The sequence below is a fragment of the Pogona vitticeps genome, chromosome 1, assembly GCF_051106095.1.
Source record: "Pogona vitticeps strain Pit_001003342236 chromosome 1, PviZW2.1, whole genome shotgun sequence".
In the NCBI taxonomy this organism is placed as follows: domain Eukaryota; kingdom Metazoa; phylum Chordata; class Lepidosauria; order Squamata; family Agamidae; genus Pogona; species Pogona vitticeps.
The window spans coordinates 207,729,160-207,745,720 of record NC_135783.1 but is presented as its reverse complement, the minus strand read 5'-3'; the positions used below and the strand labels follow the sequence as shown (position 1 = coordinate 207,745,720).

The 16,561-nt window shown below is 39.9% G+C and overlaps 1 long non-coding RNA gene across 1 annotated transcript in view; it reads right to left on the bottom strand.

Annotated features, from left to right (window-relative positions):
* Positions 1-204: 204 nt before the first annotated feature.
* The window catches only part of LOC140701779 (uncharacterized), a 412,945-nt gene continuing 396,588 nt past the window's right edge, over positions 205-16,561 (bottom strand). The window contains exon 4 of the long non-coding RNA XR_012080771.2: positions 205-1,272. This is a non-coding gene — a long non-coding RNA (uncharacterized LOC140701779). The remainder of the gene's footprint in view (positions 1,273-16,561) is intronic.

The window sequence follows — 16,561 nt, the reverse complement described above, 5'->3', positions numbered from 1 at the left end:
ACATGATGAAAGCTAAGATCCAAGGAATTAGTGCTAACAAAAAATGTCGACTCTGCCAAGAAAAAGATGAAAATGTGTCACACCTCATCTGTGAATGTCCAAAGATTGCACAAACAGATTACAAAGTTAGACATGATGGATTGGCAAAATTAGTGCACTGGTAATAATGCAAAAAAAAATATAACTTACCAGCCTTCAAAAACCCATGGGAACCTCAGGTAGAACAAGTGTCAGAAAATGAGGAAGTCAAGATCTTGTGGGATTTCCAGATCCAAACAAATAGACACCTTGAACATAACACACCAGACATAGTAGTAATAGAATGAAGAAATGTCTGGATCATTGACATTGCAATTCCAGGGGATGCCAGAGTTGAAAATAAAGAATTGGAAAAACTAACAAAGTATGAAGACCTGGCAATCAAAACATCTCACCACTGGAAGAAACAAACTTCAGTGGTCCCCATAGTCATTGGGGATTTGGGAACAATATCAAGAAATTTCACACAGTACTACAGTATAAGCAGTTGCAGAATTCAGAAATCACACCATCAGAGCTACAAAAAACAGCAATATTAAGAACAGCATACATACTGCTCCGATATTTAACAGATACTTATGTTTTCTGGTTAAAACTTGTATCTGTTATATAATACCAGTTAATATTTTTATAGTTTTGATTGCCTGGTGTGTTTTTTTTTAACAACAAAGGCTCAAAGTAAGAAACAACCATTTGAAGATAAATTAAACAGCTGGAAAAATAAACTACTACAAGGACAATACTTGAGAAGTATTGATGGAATAATTCACCATGGGCATGGCTAAAACTGGGGACCATTACGAAAGAAACCGAAAGCTTAATCTTTGCCACACAAGAACAAGCACTTCAAACCAACACGATGAAAGGTAAGATCCAAGGAATTAGTGCTAACAGCAAATGGTGACTCTGTTATATATACCTGTCATATAATACCAGTCAGTGTTTTTATAATTTTGATTGATTGTATCTGAATTTTTGAATAATAATAGCAGGGATCCAAACAATTAAACGTGCTAAAAACAGAGCCACAAGTGCAATTTAAAAACTGAGAACAATTCATTAGAAACACTTTTTTAAAATAAATACTGTAAATCCAAAGATGGGCTTTAAGAGTTTTCATAAAGACCACAGACAGAAATTCATGGAAAGGTGTAGACTGTATTCACTGTAGAAAAACTCTTCTTGATGTCATTTTGGAACTTTTTCCCTCCCCAGCTGTTTTCTCTTTCTTTTCTGAAAAAGAGAGAAACAGCAGACTAATTCTCTTCTACAGTTCTCTTTCTCCGTGGTGGGTTTGCAAGCTAGCCAGGAAAACGACATCAACATACTGACTTGATCTTCTATCTTTAATAGTGGCCAAGTCCACAGATGAAGCTTTTCGCAGCACAGAAAAATACACACTGTTTGTCTGTTTCATTATACTTTTTTCTACCCTGCACTTACCACGGTCCAGTGGCATATAACAGTAAAAACAAGGAAGTGGCATATTTCTTTTTAAAAGAAAAAGATAGAAGAGCAACAACAGGCTAAATGAACCCAGTAAAAAGCCTGAATGAACCGGGGGATTTAAAAAGATATGATTTTCTACCGTAATGACATGGAAGCGAAGCATTTCACAATAGGGTGCAGTTATTGATTACTTTCCCTGCCAACCACTGGCTGTGGGTCAGGTGACATGGAGGTCCAGCCACAGAGCTTCTGTGGAACTACTTCTGTGTCAGAGTACTGACAGGTACTAGGGTGCTTAAGGTAGGTACCTTGGCTCAAAACCATGAAGGGCCTTAAAGGTTAAGAGCAGCATCGAGAAATAGGCCAGGAGCCAGTGCGATTGTTGGCAATGTACTAGCATAATTTGATTGTGCTGCTCAGTGCGATATTATCCCCCACTGATGCCTGTGGAGAAGATTGCTGTTAATGATACGTACAGGTGGGGAACACGTGGAACCAGGACCAAAACTACTCTCAGGGATGTAGCCCTATCACTTGCCTGGTATCATTAAAGGGTCCAGGGCTTCCCCATTTCTCCCTACCTGCTTCCTTGCAAACAAAGAAATTGTTTAGTAAATAATGCCTCAGCTTTCCCAGCATTGCTGTCCAATGACACTGCCAGCAATCTGTACTGTGTGATCAAATGAGGAGGAAAAGGAAGCTCACTGTGCTGTATTCTCGTGTGATGTATGATAGAAGGAGGGATCCATGACCACAGTTCACCTTTGACCCTGACTAGGGCAAGAGCAAGGAAGAAAGAAATCCACCCTCTAGTTCAGGGATGTGCAAAGTGCAGCCCATGGGCTGTGTATCCCACCCCCAAAGCCCTCTTTATAGCCCCCCTCCAGTGGCCTCAGTAGGATTTTTCAAAACATCACAGCACTCTCCCAGCAAAACTCAGTGTCACTGTTCTTATGTGTCATCAGGTCACCTCCAACTTATGGCTACCCTATGAATAAAGAGAGTATCCAAAATGTCCTGTCCTTAACAGCCCTGCTCAGCTCTTGTAAATTCAGTTCTGTCGGTTCCTTTATGAAGTCAATCCATTGTGTATTTGGTCTTCCTCTTTTCCTGCTGCCTTCAACTTTTTCTAGCATTAATATCTTTTCCAGAGAATCTTTCCTTCTCAAAGTGGAACAGCCTCAGTTTCATCATTTTTGTCTCCAGAGATAATTCACACTTGATTTTATCTAGGACCCACTAGTTCATTTTCTGGCAGTCCAAGGGATCCACAAAGCTCTCCTCCAGCACTACATTTTAAACAAACTTATTTCTTTTCCAGTCAGTTTTCTTTACTGTCAAGCTTTCACAGCCATACATGGTGATGGGAATATGAAAGTGTGGATGAACTTGGTCTTCATCTCCAGTGACACTTTCTTAAACTTAATGGTCTTTTCAAATTCTTTCATTAGTGCCCTTCAAAGACGCAGCCTTCTTCTGATTTTTGGGTGAACCAAGGCATACAAAATCTCTAACTATTTCAATTTTTTCATTGTCAACACTCAAATTGTAGAATTTTTGAGTAGTCATGATTTGGGCCTTCTTAATGTTCAGCTGTTGTCCTTCTTTGGCACATTCTTCTTTCACTTTCATTAGAAGTCGTTTCAAGTCATTGCGACTGTCTGCCAGTAAGATGGTGTCTTCTACATATCTTAAATTATTGATGTTTCTTCCACCAGTTTTCACTCCTCTGTCAGGTGAGTCTAATTTGGCTTTCTCTGTCATGTGCTCTGCTTACAGCCTGAACAGATAGGGGAATACAATGCACTCTTGTCTGATACCTTTACCTATGGGAAACCATATTCTCTCCATATTGTGCCCTACTGGTAGCTTCTTTTCTATAATGCAGTTATGTGTCAGGACAATCAAGTGCCGAAGCACACCCATTTCAACAATCCATTTGTCTCGTTTGTCTACATGGTCAAAGGCTATTCTGTAATCTATAAAGCGTAGACTGATCTTTTTCTGAAATTCTTTGGTGCTCTCCAGTAGCCAGTAGATATTTGCAATATGATCACCAGTTCTGGGCAGGCGCAACACTTTAAGAAGAATGCCAACAAGCTGGAGCAAATTCAGAGGAGAGCAACAAGGAATATCAGGGAAATGGAAACCAAGCCGTATGAGGAAAGACTAAAAGAACTGGATTTATTTAGCCTTGAGAAAAGAAGACTGAGGGGAGATATGGTAGCACTTTTCAAATACTTGAAAGGCTGTTATCCAGAGGAGGGACAGGATCTGTTCTTGATCATCTCAGAGTGCAGGACACGTAATAATGGGCCCAAAATACAGAAAGCCAGATTTAGACAGAATATCAGGAAAAACCTCTTAACGGTTAGAGCAGTGGGACAATGCCATCAGTTACCTCAGGAGGTGGTGAGCTCTCCAAAACTCATTCAAGAGAAAATTATATAGCTATCTGTTAGATATGCTTTGATTTGATTCCTGCATTGAGCAGGGGGTTAGATTTGATAGCCTTTTAGGCCCCTTCCAACTCCAGTATTCTGTGACTCTATGCCTCTTTCTTTTCAGAACAAATAATTAAAACACACCTTTTTGTTGGTGTTAATTTGAAGAGGGAATCTTCAATTACCACCTTTTCCCAGGTTTTTTGTCAAAATTTTCTTCCTTCAGCATTTATCATTATTACTGGTCCAATTATTATTATTGCAGAGGAGGAAGACTTTTGTTTTTAAGAGTTTAAATGTTAATTTTTCTTCAAGAGCTTTAGGTTTGTGGGACTATTGTCCATTGGAACAAGTGCAATCCTCTGGTATTAATCTTGCCATGTGAAATATGTCAAAATTAATACTTGAATAAATGGTACAAATTAGTGAATGAATTCTATTTAATGTGTTATGATTTATTATTTAACAAATTAGGCTTGAGGAATAAAACAATCAATTTAAATAAAGGAATAAATTTGATTCTCACAGGAAGAATCTAATCAACCTTGCCAGATCTGCTGCAAGCTAAAAACTTCTGAGAATTTATACAATGACCCCTTTCCCTTCAGTTTTAAAAATGTAAATTATGTATTTCTGTCAACTTTTTGTAAACACTGATGTACATTTTTCAAGCTTGTTGTAGAATGAAATCTTTTGTTGCTTTGATAAAGTTGTGAGTTGTGGTGCCAAAGTTGTTAACATTTTAATGTCCCTTTGAATTCCACATAATGAGGTAAAATTATATTTTAGCAGAAGTAGCCGTGTTAGTCTCTGCTAACATCTCAGGCAAAGCCAAAATTAAAAAATAAAAAAATAAAAAAGACAAACACATTGTGGCACCTTGAAGACTAACCTATATTTGAATGTGAGCATTCCTGGATAAGTCCACTTCCTCAGCCTCTCTTATCTCCGAGGAAGTGGACCTATCTATGAAAGCTCACATTAAAATATTGTAGCTAGTCTTCTTTATTTTTTTCTTTTGTTTTCGCATAAACTTATCTTATTCTTCATTCTGAACATAGACTCTTAGCAGTACTCACACTAGCAATTGTTGCAAATAAATAAGAGGCTTTAAACTCTCTTTGTAAAAGTTGGATGGCATTTTCCTACATGGTAATCCATTCTGAGGTTTGCCAGCCAAACTCCGAACTCTACACTTCACTAGGTGTTATGGGTGGGTGGGTGTGCACACACGTGACATACTTTTAAATATTGTTGTGATCATATACATAAAATGTGTAATAGTTCTGACAGTGGGTGAGGGTTAAAATATGTCTGTCAACCGAAGCAAGTCTTAGGCAATTCTGTATGCTACGTGACTTTGTACCTGACAGAGCAGTGGAGGAAGAAGAAAAGATAGGAAATGAAAAGCTTGATATAAACCTTATTTAAGTTATTCCTTTGCCTTTGGAAAAATCAGAGTGGAAGGAATTACTTTTCTGGACTATAACTCCAGGTCCCTGGCGCTGTATTCTTCTCATCTGGTTTTGTGTTTGAAAGACCAAGGAAAGTGTGGATGCATAGAGTAAGCTGTAAACAAGTGCTATTTGTGACACTTTACAGCATTATTCCAATTTCCTCACTTTGTGGAGGTTGAGCTTTAACAGTGGTCTGAAACGAGCAGGCTTTTAAAAAAAAATCATTGGATATAGTTTATAGAGAAAAAGGAATTTGGAAGGTGACATGAGGAGGGGAAAAAAAGCTGCCACTTCTGGTGGCCTTTGAGTTAGTTTCCATATGTTAGTCACTAAAGAGAACTACGATAACTTGATGAATATTTACGATTTCCCTACCACCATCTTTCTAGCTTTGGGGAAGAAAAAAAAAAGAGTGACAGTTTGATTGCTTCCAGTCCTGAGATTCAGAGGGCAGCATATCTGGAGTTTCCTTCAGGATTTTTGGTCAAGGAGGCAATGTAGGGAGGAAATCCTTCCGCCCTTGGAGGGTATGTCCCACAGTATGTGTCTATGTGTAGAGCCTATGTGTCAGCTGTCCCACCAAATATCATGCACCCATCTTACACTGGAGCACAGGCCACTGGATGTCTCTCAGTCCAAATGAAATAGGTTGTGAAATCCAAAGGAAAGACAAGGCTGTTTGGATGTAGTTTGGAAACCATTGCTTCGTGCTCTGCTCTAGAGGGTCTTCCCAAACACGTATGCTGTGGGACCAGGGCTTGGAAGAGTTAAAGTTGAGATGACAGTTGCCGGAATCTATGCTAGTTAGGAATTCTGGAAGTTATAGTCCAAAACGTTATTTTTTCCAAGAGCTACACAATCTCATCCCTCTCCTTTTCTGGGTTCCCAATACACCTAATCTTGCATCTTGATGTTACCTTCCAAATGAACTTCCTGCTGTAGAAAGTATGCTTCTCGGTCTAAATGGTCAGTCATTTTCAGACCGATTAATGCAGTACTGTTTCACACAATCGCTCAGACCCAGGATCTGCCTTCCACTAATGGAAGTGGGTGGAGCTCTGCCAGGTCACCCAGGAGGCTGTGCAGGATGGAAGGCCTGCCATGGGGAGGAAAGTGAGAAGATGCTTCTTCCCTCTTGCTCAGTGGCATGTGCTTAAATCCGGCTGTAGCGGAGCTGAATTGTATTATTTTATCTTAATCAAAACTGCTTATCGTTCTTGTCAAGATGTGCAATTGTGTTACAATTAGTTTCACTTCTCCATGAGGCACTCAAGATTATTCTATAGCCTGCTTAGATTACTCACCTTATGCTACAAAAGGACTATTTTCCCAGCGTCTTTTCATCATAGGCCGATAAAAGCTCAAATTCCAATGGGTTTTAAGTTCCAGGCTAACAAGGCACCCACTTATTTCATAAGCGCTATCAATTATATGGGTCTACTTTTACACATGTTATATCTTCTTTGCCTCCAATATGTGCATCATATTGGCTAAGCTGAGTGGAGGTTTTTTGTTAGTTTTAGTCCAAAAGCAGTATTTTTTTTTTTGGAGATCTGTTGCATTTTTAATATATATTAATATAGGTAATGTATTATTATTATTATATACTATAAGCCATGACGACTAAATGGAAACCCCAATGTCTGCAGAAGTTGTGTTATTTCTAAGAATCATTTGAAAAGTGACTGCTGCTGCCTGGCTTGTGCTACTGTTGAGAACAGAACATTGGGCTAAACGGATTATTGTTCTTGGCTGGCAGAATATATTTCAAACCTTATGAGATGCATTTGATCTCGTGTATGTAAGATGCAGCCCTTTCAATTTCTTACCTCTGCCTGTACCATACCACTTTGCCAAATCTATAATAACCATAAACAAAGGCCTCCCATATTTTCCACTTTGGTTTATTTGGAGAATGGAGTGTTTTCATATAAATGTAGAGTGTAAAGTGACAGAGGTCAATTTCCCCTCCCCCCCTTGCAGTCCTCTAGCAGGGGGAGAGTTCCACTGCAAAAACAAGTTTGTGGTTTATTGAGCTGGAGTAGAAAAAGCTGCAGTATCATATGGTGCCCATATGGTCCTTGTTAAAACAATCTATCAAGAGGCTGCAGTAATCATGGTCACCCTTTTCCATGATTTCAGAAGACTCACAAAAAATAATGCTGTTTGTATTGCAAAACAAGAGGTTTCAAAAAGTTTAGCAGTCCTATCAAGAACAAAAGAATTGACCATTCTACCTAGTGGATGCCCAGAGCGTTTTTATCCAATATTACATTTTTCTGTTTGTCTAACTGAATAAAAGTTGTGCTGGGCAGAGATTGCCATATCAATACATGTTCTTTGGTGCACAAAGCTGTATGATTCCAGATGTCTGGCACTCTTTCTCATATACTGTATTTGAACTTCAGTGATTAATATTAAACTTCTGAAGGCTAATCCATTCACACTTGAACTGAAGGAAATTAAGACAGAAGACGTACCCTGGCTCAAGGACCATAGTCCAGCGATAATCAAAGGTTTCAAATTTCAACAGAAGAGATTTTATGCATATTCAGCGTGTGCATAATGTCAGTGAGCAAGTTCTTAGCTTTGACAATATGATGCCTTAAATGGTTTATTGACTCTCACTAGAAGGTAAAACAACTCAACTGCGGCTAGTGCATTTTAGATCTAGCATGAGAAGACAAGACTCACTGGAAAAGACAATAATGCAAGGAAAAGCTGCAGGCAGTGGGAAAAGGAGATCTAACATGAGATAGATTGATTCAATAAAGTAGGGCACAGCTGTTCATTCAAAAGACCTCAGTAGGGCTATTAATATTAGGACCTTTTGGAGATCATGAATTCACAGAGTCACTGTAAGTTGCAAGTGACTTGACAGCGCATAACAAAACCAGGGGTGTGTGGGAAATAGCTTATTTTTTGAAGGTGTAAGTAAAAAACAAAACTCAAACAGTCTATTGGCCAATAGACTGTTTGAGATTTGTTTTTTACTTACAAGTGGCAGTCCAAGCTAGAATAATCCTTTGAGACAACTGCTGGATGGTGATTCAACACTTATATAGATCCCATGGAGTCAATGGAATGCTCTGTGCTGGGTAGGACTGCTAGTTGGATCCATGCCATTGTCATTCACGCCCAATTCAATGCTTGCCCAGAATCCCGCTATCTCTGTGGGTCTTATTTTTAGGTGCATACGCATGCATTTCAATCTCAGCTATGTGTGCTTGGAAGTAAATCCTGGTGCGTTCTGTGGCAGTTATTCTTAAGTACACATGCATAAGATTCCAACTTTAAATATGTAACATTTACAAAACTAGATGGGCAGCATAAAAGGTCCAATAGTTCATATTAACATAAATTGTGCTTTGGGATATACAAAATTCTGGAACCTAAAAAAATATATCCAACAACTTTGTATTTACGTTCTGAAGTTATTCTGCATACTCGAAGGCTTTCACGGCCAGGATCCAATGATTGTTGTGAGTTTTCCGGGCTATTTGGCCATGTTTGTAAGGTTTTTCTTCCTAACGTTTCCCCAGTCTCTGTGGCCGGCATCAACAGCATCCACCCAAATCTACAGTTCACCATGGAAAAAGAAATAGAGGGCCAGCATCAACTTTTTTAGATGTCATGGTCATACGCAAAACTGACCTCCTATTGGGACACAAGGTCTACAGAAAACCCACCCACACAGACCGGTACCTACACAAAAACTCCAACCACCACCCACAGCAAAAAAGAGGCATAATCAAAACACTGGTAGACCGTGCAAATCGGAACTGTGAAGCTCAGTTTCTCAGCACTGAACTCAACCATCTGAATTGGGCCCTACAGGCAAATGGCTACTCCAAAAATGAAATCACAAGAGCCATCAAACCAAGAAAACAACACAAAACTGAAGAGGAAAAACAGCCACCCACAAATAAATTATTTCTGCCATAAATCAAAGGGGTCATGGACCACATGGGGAAACTTTTGAAAAAAACACAACCTACAAACAGTATTCAGGCCCACCACAAAAATACAACAAATGCTACAGTCAGCGAAGGACAAAAGAGACCCCCTCACCACTGTAAGAGTATACGGGATACCTTGCAGTTGTGGACAGGTATATATCGGGACCACAAAATGCAGCATCCACACCAGAATCAAAGAACATGAGAGACACTGCAGACTAAAACAATCAGAAAAATTGGCAGTAGCTGAACATGCCCTAAAAAAATTGGACATCAAATTCTATTTCAAAATACTGAAGTACTGGACAACACCAGCAATCATTATGTTAGACTGCACAGAGAAGCCATTGAAATCTGCAAACACCAGCAGAGCTTCAACAAAAAGAACGAAAGTTTGAAACTCAACAAAGCCTGGCTCCCAGCACTGAAAAATACAGCCTGCAAAAGGTCAATGAACTCTACCCAGCCACAAGGACCGGTGATCACTGCATATAAAAGACCAGCTAATGACACCCATCAATCACAGTGACAGATAATCTCTCCCCCTTATCACAACAATAAACCCACAACAAAAAAAAACATGCTGATCACCATAATCACTCAATCTCCTGAAAAGGAAAAAAGCTGATCTCACAGCTATAAATACTCAACTATCCAACAAACTGCACCAGAGCACAGACAGAGTTCTGACTCTGAAGATGCCAGAGAGTGGAGAAACATTAGGAAGAAAAACCTTAAGAATATGGCCAAACAGCCCAGAAAACTAACAACAACCATTATTCTTCATACCTTTTCCTGGGAAGGGTCAAGGAAGAGTACTCATTCTATGACTAAAGCACAAAATTAAAAAGACACATTTTTCTAATGTGGAATGGTGGATTTGAGTCTAGATTTGCATTGGCTGCCGGTGAACTGTTTGTTTGTTTGTTTAACTCATATGCCGCCCACTCTACCCAAAGGTCTCTGGGCGGCTTACAACAATTAAAATTAAATTAAAATACAATAAAATATAAAATGATTAAAATACAATTAAAACAAGCTCTTGTGAGCTTGCAACTCCAAAAAGGTCTCAAATCTTTGATTTGAGTGGTCAAAGGATGACCTAGCAACAAGCCATTCAATAAATATCCACAAAAGGTTGCATATATTACTATGTTCTCCCTCCATTACTGTTAATTTCTTGAAAGTTCTCATTATGAGTGGGCTTTAATTCTGGCTTTATTAAAAATGCAAAATAATAAGATGTAAACCCATTTCCTTATTGCCCACTTTTATGCAAAAGAGCTAGAAACAACTGACAATCTTTTTCCCCATCTGGCAATTAATACTCTGCAGCCGATGACACCATGCATTGTATCTTGCCCTAGCAAATAACAGAGTCTACATTGTGCTGACCTATTGTGCTTAATTACACAACAAAAGTCTCAGTCTCCCTCAAGCCACAATACAGAAGAAGAGCCACTTCTTGGACCAGAATTTGTCTAAATATCACCATAAGTCATATAATATGGGTCTAGAATATTGCAGTGTCTCTCCTCTAATATATATAAAAAAACACACACAAAGTGTTGCCTTTAAGAATGTACAAGTGAAGATACCAATGGGTGATCTCAATGGGTTGCTCAAGTATCTTGTGAAACTTGCACTCTCAAGCACATCTGGATTCCTTTCCCATACAGCCAAGCTGCAAGGCTCAGGTGGGGAAGGGAATAAAACTGGGCCACCCGAAAGGTTTCTTCCAACCAGCCTGCCTAGAGCAGGGGGTGGAATAGCCATTGATTCCACCACGCTGTGTTAATCCTGCCTATTTGTGCATCGATGGTCCGGCAGAGAACGTGCAGCCTCTTTCGTAAAAGCATTTGCAAGGATTGCACGTCACCTAAATTTCATTTGCGTATGCTTTCATTATACTCAGGCTGCCCCCACTAAGCATTCTTGGCTGTGAGCCAGCCCACCTACTGAACACCTCACCGGGTGGGAAGATGCTGATTAGGTAGGAAAGAAAGAACCCTGGAAATGTTAGTTTGGGGACAATCAATCCCAAAACTCATAACTAGTTGTAGTTGTAATTTTTTTTAAAAAAGGAAGCCATGGAAAAGACAATTGTGATATAATTGCTTGGGAGTCGGGTATTTGAGGGAGTGCCTCTGCCCTTCACACCTGCCTGATCATCAAGAGCTACTGGGATGGGGGGCATCTCCATGCCCCACCGTTGAGAGTGCTACATTATGTGGTGATGCAGGAGACTTTTCCAGCTCTAGCTGCCCAATTATAGAAGGCCCTCCCTCTTATAAGCCACTCCTTCTTCTGTTACAACACTAAATTACAACCGGGCTAGTCACACAAGCATTTAGTTATTAACAAGATTGTGGATTGGTTTTCAGTTTTAAAGTATTTTAAAATCTTCTAACTCTCTCTCTTTTTTAAAAAAAATTGAAACAATACAGTACTTGTTCCTTGTAGTGTAATTGCGTTAGTTGTACTTTTCCCTCCGACCTGTTGTTTGGGTGGATTAGAAACATTTTCAGTGAAGGAATACTCAATGGGCAGCAGCAGCAACTCTGTTGAATAGGAGGGATAACCCTAAAAGATATTCTTAGTACAGTAATATGTTTCTGTTGCTTTCAGATGGATGGAGAACATTGCTCTTCCACTCTTCAAGTGCCTCACTTATTCCAAATGAGTACAGATCATGTACTTTAAAAGAAGCAGTCAAGTACACACCAAGCAACCTGTGTTTAAATTGAGTTATGACTTGCTATGACTTCTCCCTCCCTCCTTTCCTATCCCTCCTTTCCATGTGACCTCAGGTTTATCCCCCTAATCCTCATTCCAAGGATAGCTAAGCTTTAAGGATATATAACTTCACTTGCCCACATTCTTTCCTCCCTTCCCACCTCCCACCCCGCTGTTTTTCTCTAATCTCCATGTTAGATTGTAAGTTCCTTGGGGCAGCCAACTGGTTGTTTTCTCTCTGGAATTCAGCAAAGCACCCTGTCACCTGATGCCATTGTGCACTTGAACATTAGCTTTATTACAAAACTATTCATATTGCTTTTCATTAGTAATACGGAACCTAAAATTGGCTTCTCATACTATGATTCATACTCAAAATATGATGCACAACACAAATACCCAGATATTGTGAAAGGCAAACAACATCTGTCTCTACTCCAGTAAAATAAATAAATAAATCCAGAAGTAGCAGGAAAAATATTTTAGAAGCAAAGCCAGTGAAATAATATTTTAATTCTTTTTTTACTAATCACATACTCCTTTTTGTCAACAAATCCAATCTGTTGCCACTACCAGACACCAATTCAAGACTAAAACACCTCATTTAGGTCTGCACAGAAAGCGTGGAATAAGGCACAATGATGGTGCTGAACAGCCAAACTCCAGATGACATCTCCCTGTGGCTTCACTAGCATGGGTGCCCTGAGAGGCACCATATACCAATGGTCATTATACTGAATAGGTTGCCAGTGCCACCCCGTTAAAAAAAAAAAACGGAGGAAGGACAAAATACTGTCACAACTTAAAAACTAGCAGATTTGTTTCTGTATGGATCAAAATACACTTCTTGATCAAAGTACACTTCTTCAAACACAACAAGATTGTGTTTGAAGAACACAACTTCAAACACAACTGCCTCTTTGAAGACTACGCTAAATAGGCACCTCCAGCAACAACTTCTGAACTTGCGCCTCCAAGCAGGCTGAGGCCACTGTAAACCACCTCTAAAACTCATTTTAGACAGGCAGTCTAGAAGGGTATCCTGGCCACTGATATTGAAAGCCAGCAGAGTGAACAGGGAGCCATTTCCCATAATATCACCTGAAGCCAGACTCAGACATGGGAAGATAATTCATCTCATCCAGAAACCACTGTTTTATGTTCAAACTATAATAATAGAATAATAGAATAGCTAGAACTGATCCATCTAATTTTGTAGAATCATAGAATAATGGAATTAGAAGGGGCCTATAAGGCCATTGAATCCAACACCGCCTCCCCACTCAATGCAGGAGTTCAGATGAAAGTAGATCTGACAGACGGTTGTTCAATTTTCTCTTGAAAATTGGGCCCATTGCTGGAGCACTTGCCACTTCTCGAGGTCATTGGTTCCATCATCGTACTGCTCTAACAGTTAGGAGGTTTTTCCTGATATGCAACCAAAATCTGGCTTCCTGTAGCTTGAGCCCATTATTAAGATCAACAAGTCACCGGACCAAGATGGCATCCACCCAAGGGTTGTTAAGGAACTGAGGAATGAAGTTGCTGATCTCTTAGCTAAAATATACAACTTGTCCCTTAAAACAGCCACAGTGCCAGAGGACTGGAGGACAGCACATGTCATGCCAATCTTTAAAAAGGGAAGAAGGGGAGACCCAGGAAACTTCAACTGGTTAGCCTAACATATATTTCAGGGAAGATGGTGGAAAGCCTCATCCAAGATAAAATCTTAAAACATATAGAAGAACAAGCCTTGCTGAAGGAAAATCAGCATGGCTTTTGTAAGTGTAAGTCTTGCCTCACAAACCTTTTAGAATTCATTGAAAAGGTCAACAGGCATGTGGATGCAGGCAGACCATTGGATATTGTCTATCCGGACTTTCAGAAGGCATTTGATGTGATCCCTCACCAAAGGCCGCTGAGAAAACTCCACAGTCAGGGGAGGTCCTCTTATGGATTGAGAATTGGTTGAGAACCAGGAAACAGAGAGTAGGTGTCAATGGGCAATTTTCACAATGGAGAGAGGTGAAAAGTGGTGTGCCCCAAGGATCTGTCCTGGGACCAGTGCTTTTTAACCCGTTCATTAATGACCTGGAGACAGGGACAAGCAGTGAGGTGGCCAAGTCTCCAGATGACACAAAGGGATTGTGAAGACCAGAAGGGATTGTGAAGAGCTCCAGAAGGATCTCTCCAAACTGGGAGAATGGGTAGCAAAATGGCAAATGGATTTCAATATAAAAAACTGTAAAGTAATGCACATTGGGGCAAAAAATCAAAGCTTTAGTTATCAGCTAATGGGTTCTGAGCTCTCTATGATGGATCAGGAAAGAGATCTTGGTGTGCTGGTGGAGAGTTCAATGGAAGTGTCAACCCAATGTGTGATGGCAGTGAAGAAAGCCAATTCCATGCTAGGTATCATTAAAAGGGGGATGGAAAAAAAACAGCCAAAATTATAATACCATTATGCAAAACACTGGTAAGGCCACACCTGAAGTATTGCATACAGTTCTGGTTGCCGCACCTCAAGAAAGACATAGTGGAACTGGAACAGGTGCAGAAGAGACTGACTAAAATGATAATGGGGCTGGGGCGCATCCCTTATGAGGAAAGGCTACAGAGTTTGGAGCTTTTTGATCTAGAGAAAAAGCGCCTGAGGGGTATCTAGTTGTCTCATGTGCTCCCAGAAAGCTGGATTTCCTATTGAAAAAAGAATTCAAAATAGTTCTTGTGGCAAAACTGTTTTAGGAGAAGTGACTTTTAAAATGAGGTTTCCATGCGAATCCTGTTAAGCCCTGTGATCCTCCAACACCAAATGTTACAAAGACGGAGAAAAGGGGGTGAAACTTTTCCTTGTCTAGAAGACCCCATAGAGACTTTTCATCAAGAGGGATTCTTGATGGCTGCTTCTAAGTTCTGGAATGCTCTACTCTGGCAGGCTAAACTACCTCTTCTCTGTTGTCTTTCCAAAGACAAGTACAGATTATTTTGTCCAGGTAAGTCTTTGGCAGCTGACTGGGCTCTGTGCAGAAAGGGCTTTTAACTGTCTGGATGCAGAGCCTTATTTTATTGGTTATGTTTTAAAACTATATTTCAATTTTTCATAGTTTTATTCATTATCGTGGCAAGACACCTGGAGTGCCCTTTGTGAGAGAGCCATATTTACCCTCCTGAACTAAGATTTCCAGTTCTTCTTAAGAACTAAGGGGGGAAAAATGAATGAACGAACAGACAATAAATGACTAAATGAATGAATGAATGATCGTTTGTTGCCTTTGGCGACCGGATTAAAATTCTGAGGTCAGTGCCTTCACTCGGTCCACCAGTTCTGCAGATTAAGCCGTGGGTGAAGTCTCAGCTACAAGTGCCTGCTGAAAAAAGGGGCCACCCTGACACACAGAATCAACAGACTCAGACTACATCACAGCAAGTTGGCACACTACGCACCTCTGCGAACCCGTGGATGTTTTTTTCACTTGGACAGCCGAAACACATCAACAGGATCCATGGAACTGATGCATGAAACATACCTTTTTGTAACCAGCTACAATATTTGTTTTCCTAAAAGAGGCAGCTGTGAGAGTTTTGGGTTTTTTAGCCCACCCTGAACCACACCAAACATTTCCGGGGAAGATGGACTGCTGACAAGTAATAGGTTGCATCTCAAAAGTATTGGGAAGAATGTGTTTGGCCTTCATTAATAGGGCTTTTAACTGAACTAGAAATGGGAGGAGACAGAAGCTCAGAGGTAAAGCTAGATGAAGGCTTATGCTCAATAAGAGGAAGAGACCAAGCAGCTCTAATGAGGCCCAATCATACTCTTCATAAAAATGTATGAAGAAAAACAGGTCACAAATCACACAATCTTTGGTGTCTATCTACAGTATGAATGCCAGGTGTATGGGAAGCAAACAAGAAGAACTGGAAATCTTAGTTCAGGAGGGATAACTGAGACTTGGTGGCATGACTCCTATGACTGGAATACAGCAATTGAAGGATATAAATTGTTCAAAAGAACACAAAAAAATAGAAAGGGAGATGTAGTCACCATATATTTCAAAAATACATTATTCCTGCACAGAAATATAGGAGGGTGGGCTTGGTTGTCCCCTCAAAAGCATGTGGATCAATATAAGTGGAGAGAAAAACTAACAGAGTGTGGGACATGGAGTCTACTACCAACTGCCCAGTCATGGAGAAAATGCAGATGGAATGTTTGAAAAACCAATTGCAAGCATTTCAAAGAGATCCAGAGTAATAGTAATGGGAGATATCAACTATTTTGATATCTGTTGAGAGGCCAATTCTGCCAAATATGACCCTTCCAAGAAATTCATCTTTGAATTTCTTTTGTAACTGAAAAAAAAATCATTTTAAAGCTTCTGACTGGGAAGCTGTAAGGTTAACTTACCCCTGGCAAGCCCTTGCAGAGCTAAGCCCTACTTCCCTGGAATGAACTGAAGTAAAAGCTAAACCATGC